The following is an 11,179-nucleotide window of genomic DNA, read 5'->3' as shown; positions in this document are numbered from 1 at the left end:
GCTCCTGTGCCATGCAGCATGCCACTATGCGATGAGAAAAAGGAAGGGCTGGGAATGGAAGGAAGACTGATTGAGAATGTATATTTGATAGGATGAATACATGGGGTTACTGTCTGTCTTTGTACTAAAAGACAAAATTAAGTCAACTACTTATTTGGCTTTACTTGTAAGACAGTGATTTTCAACCTTTTTTTTAAATCTCATGGCACACATAAACTACTAAAGTTCTGCAGCCCACCAGAAAATATATTTTTGCCCATCTGACAAAAAATAGGTATACTTTTGATTTATTCACACAGGAAAGCTATTGTTGTGTTGGCTGTTATCACTTTTTATTTGACAATCTAAGGAAAAAGAGGTCAGTACCCTTGACTAAACAGTCAGATATTGCATGTTTTAAAAATTCTTGCAGCACATCAGTGTGCTGTGGCACACTAGTTGAAAATAGCTATTGTAATGTGATGATTAGAAAATTGAATTAACAAAACTGGTATTTGAAATTCCTTCTCCAACTCCTTCCCACACCTCACCCCCTACCCAAACACTCATTAAAACTTCTAAAGTTATTAATCAAAAACACTCAGTGCAGAGGAAGAGACTGTAATTCCATCCCTTATCCTAATGCTAGAATTTTCATTTTCTATAGTCCTTTCTAAGTTGTGTTCATATAAAGACAATTTTACCTGGTTGAAACTATTTTGTATTTTGTTTTATTTATTTAACATTATAAAATGAACCTTCCATCATTCCTATTTCATTTGCTAATGGATCCTAATATACAAAAAGTTGTTCAACATTAAAATTATTCCCATTTTCTCATTAGTAAAAGTAATACTGTATTGACAATCTTTGTACCTATACACTCTTATTTTCCTTCTGCTGAAGTCTTTCCTTAGAATAGAATTCCCAAATAGGGATTGCCATGTGAAAGGGCAGAAACATCACATAACCATAAATATGGTTCTTGATGCAGGTTACCAAGTTGCTTTCCAAAAGGATCAGGCCTATTTGCTTTGCAGTTGTAACAGTGCAAGCTCATCACTGACTGATGGATTTTTTAGTTGCTATCTTTCTTTTCATGTTTTTAGTTTAGTCTTAACCTTTATTGTTTCTATCATTAGGTATATACTCAAAATAGTCTGAAGGTTTCATGAAAATAAAAATTACAAATGAGGAATGAAATAACTAGCCACAATTTAAAATCCCTTTTAGGTGTATTTGTGCTACAAGTGTCTCCCAGCAGGCTGCTCTTTCAGTCCTTTTCAGATTCATTTTTCTATAATGAGATGATAAGTAGAAGGACATATGGCCAGCCTTGCAGGAGCCCAGTTGGAAAGGTTATCTGGAAAGTAGGGAGGGACATCAGCTAATGTCAGGGGACCTGGTAAGTAGTGCGTGTAACCAGGACACAGAAGGAAAAACCACAGTTTGAGATTGAACTAAGAAAAATCATTAGTATCAAAGTTTTTTCCACTCTGTAACTAACCCAATAGTGTATCCCTCATGTAGAGACTAATTTGTACTCAAACTATTTAGAATCAAGAAGTAGCACTGGCAAAAACATTAGACCTGTTGCTCCTAGAAACAATGAATAGACAATAATGACAACTCTTACACAGCAAGCTCCTTCTGTGTCCAATATTGTGCAAATTGCTTCCTCCAGCTTATGTCTAATCATCACAGCAACCCTAGGAGGTGGGCACAATTAAAGTGATTTACAGATGAGAAATCTGAGGATCAGAGAGGTATGAAGAGGTTGTAAATAGCGTGAGTTCTAGAGCTAGAGTGTGTGGGTTGGAACCCTGGCTTTCCTACTTAGTAGTTATGTGATCTTAGGCAAGGTATTTCACTTCTCTGCCTTTCAGTTTCTTCTACTTGTAAAAGAAGATAATAATAGAATAACCTACCATACAAAGGTTTTTGCAAGGATTGAAGAAAATAACACAGGGTGGGGTAAAGGAGGTTTACAGTTATGAGTATGCAAAACAGATTTTATTCTTATATTATCATTTATTATTATATTCTTTTCCATATCAACAATTGTAAACCTACTTTTTTCCCACCCTGTATATGCAAAGGGCTTCGAACAATGACTAGCACACAGTTAGTGCTCAGAAGATCTGAGCAGTGATCATTATTATTACCCAAGATGCCACAGTCTGTCCCAAATTTGCTGGCCTCCAAATATCATCCTCTCTTCATTAAATCAAAGAGCTCACTTAGAACTGGTATATGTTGTTAGGAAACTCTGTTTAGCCACCCAAACTACTTGCTTATACTTTGATTCTCCTGGTGAGCCACATGCAGCGGCAATGTAGGGATTTAAGAGCCATCTCCTACCTCTTATGAAACACCACCTCTTCCCAAAAGGAAAGACCACTTCTTCCTTCTCTGTATGTATGAGGCTTGTCCTAGTGGCTCACTGGGAATGGTAATTTTACACTAAAAGAGCCAAGATCCTGAGTTCTTTGTACAACTACAATTCCGCATGGTTGAGAAAAGTTTCTGTTCTGTTCTATTTTCTTCCCTTGAAGCCGAGAAGTTTTATTTAGGCTCAATTTTAAATCTTGATCCCAGTACCTTGTTTCAGGTAAAGTATGATGGAAAAAGTGATATTTATGTGGAAAGGAGCTTCTGTTAATATTTAATAAGAAGAATTAACACATATTAAGCACTTAAAATGTTGTGGGTACTATTGTCAATTCCTCACATTGGTTTCTGCATTTAATCCTCACAACAACCCTCCATGGTAGGTACTAGTCCCGTTTGACAGAAGAAACTAGGCACAGTGGTTAAGTAACTGACCAAAGGTTACTCAACTAGCAAATGCAAGTGTTAGAATTTTAATCCAGGACCCTAGAGCCCATACGTACAATCACTACACACTATACATTACTGATTCTCATTAATGGTAAAAGCACAGGTTAATCTTTATGTCTAGCATAGTGCCTGTCACATAGAAGACATTTATTACATACTTTCAAATGTTGAATGAGCCATTCACTATTTACCCCTCTATACCATAATATCCAGTAATAAATATGCATTTAATAAAATAGAGACATGTTATTTAATTTGTTTAATTATTAAATTAAACTATTTGCCCAAAATAGCCTTCAATACAGCTCCATGTATTTTAATCATCAGTTTAAACTGCACAGCAAGATCATTCATTCATCCTTTATTGATTAAAAATACCCACTAGAAGTCAAGCCCCCATAATATCTCCAGGGATAAAGCAATAAATAGACATAGAAACTAATTATGTTGTGGAAAGAGACAGGCAGGCATATATACAAATACAAATGATATGGTCTGATCAGAGGCATGGAAAGGGGAAGAACATGGGATAAAAAAAGGGAAAAACTGTATCAACATAGAGTGCTTTTGCTTCCCAACATGGCTTCTTCTGGTAACAGATCTTATCCCACCTAGATGGGTACATTACCTAACTCTAGTGTGATGACTAATTTTGTATGTCAACTTGACTGGGCTAAGGGATTCCCAGATAGCTGGTAAAAGATTATTTCTGGGTATGTCTCTGAGGGTATCTCTGGAATAAATTAGTATTTAAATCAGTAGACTGAATAAAGATTACAGTCACTAATGCTGGTGGGCATCATCCAATTTGTTGAGGGCCTGAATAGAGCAAAAAGGCAGAGGAAGGGCAAATTTGCTGTTTGCTTCAGCTGGGATATCCATTTACTCTTATTTTTTTAGATATTGGCACTCCTGGTTCTCTAATTTTTGGACTCAGACTGAATTATATCACCAGCTTTCCTGGGTCTTCAGCTTGCAGGTAGCAGATCACAGGACTTCTCAGCCTCTATAATCATGTGGTCCCTATAATTAATAAACAAACAAAAAATAAACAATTGGTTCTATTTTCTTCTGGAGAACCCTGACTAATACAGTCGGATAATCAGAGAACTGTTTCTCTGGCCATTCTCATTAGTTCAGGGATAGACTCAATTCTGGAAATTTGGCTGGGACTATTAACAAAGTAGGTCTGTGTTTCTACTGGGGTTGCTAAGTGATAAGATGCAAATCTGTAGCTCTTGGTGGATATCTTGGCCATCAGGCAGGGAGAGCCTTGTTGAGAAATGAGTTAACAAAGAGGAGATCAGAGACAACAAATGGAAACAGACTACCGATGATATAATTTGAACACCTAGATTGAGCTATGCCTAAAATTTACCCTGTGATTTTCTATTAGTATCAGTTACCAATTTCTTTGGCTTAAGCTTATTTGTGTTGTATTTTTATCACTTGCTAGCAAGAGTCCTGATTTATACAGACATACACATAGTCTCTCTCTCTCTCTCTCTCTCTCTCTCTCTCTCTCTCTCTGTATGTGCACATTCACTGGTATGTTGGTTAATTAGGTAAGGTTTCCTGGAAGAAGTGAGGCATGAACTAAATGTTAAAGTATTGGTAGAAGTTACCTAAAGCAAAGGAAAATATATTCTAGGCAGAGAGACAGCATGAGTAAAAGTATGAAGGTAGGATACACCACAAAATGAGGTGGGTGGGGATACTATATTTTGATGTGACCAGAGGGTAGAGTGAGATTCAGAGGAGGGAGAGACAAAGCTGGAGGGCAGGGCAGAGGCCAGTATGTAGAACATCTGGAATGCCACGGCAATTTGTATTCCTTACATTCCTTTTCTATAGCTCACCCAAACTTTTACATTGTTCTCCTTTTGTTATTAGTTCTCCAGTAGCATATACCAATAACCAATGTCAAAGTAGAGAGCTTTCTAGGCTTGAGGTTAGGTCAACCTCAGGATCTTTTTTGGGTTCTGAATCGCTAAGAGGCTCTTTGTGGTGTCTTACTTGCTGGCTGCTCTAGGCCAGGGAATCCTTATCTTCCTTATGGAACAACTAGCTCCGAGGAAGAGACAATTACAATAAAATATGATCAGGGCAACAGTGAAGTGATATAAAGGGGGCAATGAAACCAAGGTATCAAGGAACATTTCTTCTATTTGTGTAAACTTAGAACTGACTTGAAGAATGTATAAGGATTTCCAGATGGACAAGGGTGAAGCGGAGGGCATTCCAGATAGGAAGAAATGTTTATAAAAAGGCCTAGAGATACAAGAGAACAGGTCACACTTGGGATAACTGCCTATAATTTGGTACTTCTGGAGACTTAAGTGTTTGGGGTGGGGAGGTTAAAGAAAGGGTTGGAAGTGGCACAGGGATAAAATACTGGTTATGTAAGCAGGAGCCACATAATAAGGATCTTAGTCAAGGGATTTAAAATTTATTCAGGAAAAAATGGGGAACCATTGAAAAAAATGAACAGAGGAGTGGCATACAGTTTTGGTTTAGAAAGAGCTCCCTGGCTGCAAAATGTTTCAGAGTGAACAATGGATCAGAGGCATCTGGACAGAACAGCAAGCATCAAGTAGCCCACTTAGGAAGCTGTTCCAGTGGTCTAGGTGTGAGATGATGATGAAGTGGTAGCAGGCATGCAGATAAGTGGATGGATTTCAGAGCTATTTTAGGAATAGAAATGACAGAGCTTGGTGACTGAGTGGATGTCAGTAGTGTGGAGAGAAAAGGGGAAGAAATAAGTGTGATATCCAGGTGTCTGAAGTTTAATATAAACCAGTGAAAGAAAACAACACTGTAAGCACCCTATATATTAGTATCCCTGGCTTGTATCAGCCACTCTCCCTTTTTGCCTCCCCCTTTTTATCTGCTTACCCACCTTTAGATGATTCAGTGTGCAGATCTGTCAGGTATATTTGTGTGTTAAGGAAGGAATTCTTTATTGAGTTATAGCTGTTCAAATTGTTGAAACTGTAAGGGGAGAGTCCAAGGGGATCTCTAACACTACCATTCCTCTAACATCACTCCCCTATATACTAGAACGTCAAGTAATTGTCTCATTCCTGACAATTGTTTTAGAATTCAGGAACCTCTTTCTTTAGCAATATGAACTACCAAACTCTCAAAGAAATGAGCCAGGCATACTCAAAGTTGAACATAAGTACTTATCTGTGGCTTTGTTCATGTATCTACATGGGTAGAGGGGTGTATGTGTAACACATCTAGACACAGACCACCTCCATCAAAGAAAATAATTGGAGTAAATAATCCTTTTTAGAAGCCCATCTGACACTCCTAGACAAAGACAGTTGGTTATTCTTTACTCTTTGGGCTAGGTCATTCTAGATTCAAGCCAAAGAAAAATGATTTCCTCTTTGGCAATGTTTCATAGACAGGGCTCATTTCTATTTAATCCAGGGTAAAAATAACTATTAAAGAAAGAAAAGAAGAATATATATATACATATCTATATTTTTACTGTCAGCTGTGTACTTCAGAGCTTTATCAAAACTGTACTGGGGGCTTTGTTATACTCAAATGCCCACCGAATCGGTGTACCTTCACTGGAAAATGATGAAAACTTTTGAAAGTAAAAGGGTTGGGTTTTGTGTGTGCATGTGTGATTTTTTCTCCTTCCATAGCTAGAGGAGGTAAGAGCTTAATGTTCACCAAAAGCATATTTTATTAATGACCAAAAAGTGACGAATAACTCTCAGAAAACAGCATTTTAGAAGTAGAGAGGATTGGCTAACACACATTTCAAATCAAGGGGTGGCCCCTGTCCAAGCTGGGTACCAAGAAGAGGTCACCTTCAAACCCACATAATGGCTCTGAGTAGTTCATCTGATTTTTACATTCTTGATATGAAGAAGTCAACCCCTGTCTGAAATTCCTTTAGAGCAATGGCAAACATTCATCAAAGTCCAGCTGAACCTGTACCAAATGACTGATTACCCCAAGAATAAATTGAGGTTTTCCAAAATTGGGCTGACATTAGTGTGAGCTTAGAACACAAACCAACTCCTGCAACAGGCCTTCCCAGAGAGCACCAGCAACCACAGATGGAAGCCTCTCTCTCTCACACACACAAGCTGTTTATATTTATCAGCTCAAGAAGGATGAAGAGGCTCTAGATCTATAGTCTCAAACACAATACCAAGCCATGATCCTGAGATTCAATGAGACAATTAGTATTTTTCTGAGTGAATAAAAGCATAGAATGGCCCAAATGGGATACCTTGGCAATGGAAGGATTCTTAACAAAATTGCCCAAGGAGAAACTGAAAGTTTAATTTTCTCTAGTGGCATGTACTTACAAAGATTTATTTAACAAAAATAGTGCCCAGCTATAATATTTTGTATAATGTTGTACTAGCTTTAACTTAAAAGAAACAGGTCTCAACCATGTCTTTCCCTAGCCCTAGGCAAAATTCCCCAGGAATCAGACTCTTCAGTATTTTGTTTCAAAGATTTTATTTATTTATGTTTAGAGAGAGGGGGAGGGAGGGAGAAAGAGAGGGAGAGAAACATCAATGTGTGGTTGCTTCTCATGTGGACCCCACTGGACACCTGGCCTGCAACCCAGGCATGTGCCCTGACTGGGAATTGAATGGGTGACCCTTTGGTTCACAGCCTGTGTTCAATACACTGAGGTATACCAGCAAGGGCAGACTCTTTAGTATTATAGTCTACTTAAAATTTCCCTTTGCTACACCCCAACCCCACCACACACACCCTTAGGTGTGGGGGAGAGGAACTTGCTATTATTTTCATGTAATCTATATATGAATAATACCTGAAACATTTCACTTTTTCTCCTCTGCACTAATAATTATCATTGACCCAGATCTTTCCTCTGTGAGAAACATCCAGAAGAGCCAAGGCAATTATTGGGGAGGGTGGGGATAAATGGGGAAGGAAAGAAACAGAGGCCCTAGAAATCCAAGTAGAATAGTCCCATAGATCCAATTGATGAAATTAAACATGAGCACCTCTTGATATTATTTATAACACAATGTGTTTTTATTAAAAAAAACATGCTTTAGATTGCCTTTTGCCTATGAGTCAACTGGCTCAGGTATATTCTGGGCCCACCAACACCTGGTTTTCCAAGAAGTATGAAGGGAGAATTTGTAAAGAGATGAATTTATTCAGCCTTTGGCTTCACCCTTTAAAATGATGACTCTAATTGTAACTCTTACCTTGTTCTTCCCACAGGAGTGATGAAATTCAGAAGATGACTTGGTAAAATTCACTGAGTAGCTTAGAGCTATGTGCCATGGAACTCTAGATAACAATCGTAAAACATAAGATAGATTTCTCTAATATGATAATTTGCCTATGACAGATGAGAACTTCCCTAGTCTGCAAACAATGTGCAAATAATGTTTAAGCCAGCACAGAAAGGGTTTCTGAAATGATGCCTACTAGCACACAGATAGAAAGTAGGAGGTCTGTGGCTCCAGAATGGAAGGAAAGGGAGGAAAAAGTAGTCTTTTAAGGTAAAGCTTGCTTCTAAGAGAGAAGGGCATGAACCATTATGATAACTAGGAGAATGAGGTACTCAAAGCCAAGATCAAGAAATACATCTTAATTCTCATTCCCCACTCCCCCACACATACCAAGCTCAATCTCCCTTGAAGACCACATGGAACTTGGACAGAACACCCCCACACACTTCCTGTTACATCAATGTACACACATAGAGACACCTAGGCAATCAGAGCTGCATTCAGAAGCAGGCCCATATGGACAGTCAGGAGACAATAAATTAAAAATATGTGAACAGAGGACACACACATGTGTAGAATTGGGTTGAGTAGATATATTTGGGGAGTAGTGGTAAGTAATAACACCTTTCTCATCCACTCCAAAGTTCAGAACCAACTGAAAGACACAGGAAGCAGAGAGGCAGAGATGAAAAATTTGCTTATTACTGTTAGAAGCTGGATTGGAGGATATGGAATATACAAAAAGCCATAATAGGCTTTCTAATACTTTCCCCATTTAACTACACAGAAATTGCCAACTGACCCAGGAGTGAGGAAAGAAGCCAAGAGAGTTATTTTAACAGGAGTACTCCAAAATGGAAACACAAAAAGAGCAGAATGAAGGACTCCAATTCCTTCCATCCCGTGCAAAAAAATATGACAGAGACATGATTAATAAAGTCATTACAGGATGCTTTTCCAGCCTTCCTGCCTTGAAATCCTGGTTCTACCACTTTCTGGCTCAGTCTCCTCACTTGTAAAAAGTCACTAATACCACTTTTCAAGGTCATTGTAATCATTGCCAATAATGTATGGAAAGTGCCTTGCATAGTGCCTAGCATTTAGCAATTGTTTTCTCAATCTAGGGCAAATTAAACTCACTGAATGACTACCATTAAGCTTATGTCAAAACTTCATTTCAGTAAATATGTAAGCTCTTTCAAACAGCAAATGTTATTTCCACACTACCCAAAGTGATCTACAGAGTCAGTGCAATACCCATCAAAATTCCAATGGTATTTTTAATAAATATTAAAAAATCCTAAAATTGGTATGAAATCACAAAAATCCCTGAATAGCCAAAGCAATCTTGAAAAAGAAGAACATTACACTTACTGACATCAAGCTATTTTATAAAGCTATAGTAATCAAAACAGTGTGACACTGCCATGGAAACAGATATATAGACCAGTGGAACAGAATAGACAGCCCAATAATAAACCCAAGCATATACTGTCAACTAATCTTTGACAAGGGTACCAAAGATACACAATGGAGAAAGGATAGTCTCTTTAATAAATGGTGCTGGGAAAACTGTATCTCCACCTGCAAAAGAAAGAAACTGAACCCCTATCTTATACCACTGACAAAAATTAATTCAAAATGGATTAAAGAAGTAAATATAAGACCTGAAACTGTAAAACACCTAGAAGAAAACCTAGGAGGAGAGCTTCATGGCATTGGTTTTAATAATGATTTCTTGGTTAACACCAAAAGCATAGGGAACAAAAGCAAAAAATAAATACATGGGATTATATTAACCTAAAAAGCATTTTCACAGAAAAAATCAACAAAATGAAAAGGTAGGGGCAATTTAGAGCATAGAAAAAATATTTGCAAATCATATATCCAATAAAGGTTTAATATCCTTCAAAAGCAAATAACTTGATTTCAAAATGGCAAGGAATTTCGTGTGTGTGTGTATGTTTTTATTTTTATTTATTTTTAATTTAATTTTATTTTAATTGTTGTTCAAGTACAGTTTTCTGTCTTTTACTCCCATCCCAATCCACCCTTCCAACCCTTCCTCCTCCCTCCCATTTCCACCCCCCTAGTTTTTGTCCATGTGTCCTTTATACATGTTCCTGTAAACCCTTCCCCTTTTCCCCTGAAATTCCCTCCCTTCTCCCCTCTGGTCACTGTCATCCTGTCCTCTATTTCAGTGTCTTTGGTTATATTTTGCTTGTTTGTTTATTCTGTTCATTAGGTTCCTGTTAAAGGTGAGATCATATGATATTTGTCTTTTACTGCTTGGCTTATTTTGCTTAGCATAATGCTTTCCAGTTCCATCCATACTGTTGCAAAGAGTAGGAGCTCCTTTCTTTCTGCTGCATAGAATCTCATTGTGTAAATGTACCATGGTTTTTTGATCCATTCACTTACTGATGGACACCTAGGTTGCTTCCAACACCTGGCTATTGTAAGTTGTGCTGCTATGAACATTGGGGTGCATAGGTGCTTTTGGATTGATGTTTCAGGGTTCTTAGGATATAATTCTAGCAGTGGAATTGCTGGGTCAAAAGGCAGATCCATTTTAAGTTTTCTGAGAAAATTCCACACTGTTTTCCATAGTGGTTGTACCAGTCTGCAATCCCACCAACAGTGCACTAGGGTCCCTTTTTCTCCACAGCCTCTCCAACACCAAATGTCTCCAACACTTGGTTTGTTTATGATGGCCATTCTGACTGGTGTGAAGTGGTATCTCATTGTGGTTTTAATTTTCATCTCTCTGATAGCTAGCAATACTCAGCATCTTTTCATGTATCTCTGGGTCCTCTGTATGTCCTCCTTGGAGAACTGTCTGTTCAATTCCTTTAAAAATGGACAAGGAATTTCCATAGGAATCTTTCTGAAGAACGCATACAAATGTCCAACAGATTTATGAAAAGATGCTTAGTGTCACTAATAATCAGGGAAATGCAATGCATATCATATCACACCTGTTAGAATGGCCATTATTTAAAAACAAAACAAGAGAAACCCCTATTAACAAGAGTGGGCAAGAAAGTTGAAAAATTGGAATTTTTGTGCTGTGTTGGTGGGAATGTAAAGTGGCGCAGCCCGTATAA

This window comes from Phyllostomus discolor, chromosome X (assembly GCF_004126475.2).
Source record: "Phyllostomus discolor isolate MPI-MPIP mPhyDis1 chromosome X, mPhyDis1.pri.v3, whole genome shotgun sequence".
Taxonomy (NCBI): domain Eukaryota; kingdom Metazoa; phylum Chordata; class Mammalia; order Chiroptera; family Phyllostomidae; genus Phyllostomus; species Phyllostomus discolor.
Note: the sequence above shows the minus strand (reverse complement) of the source record.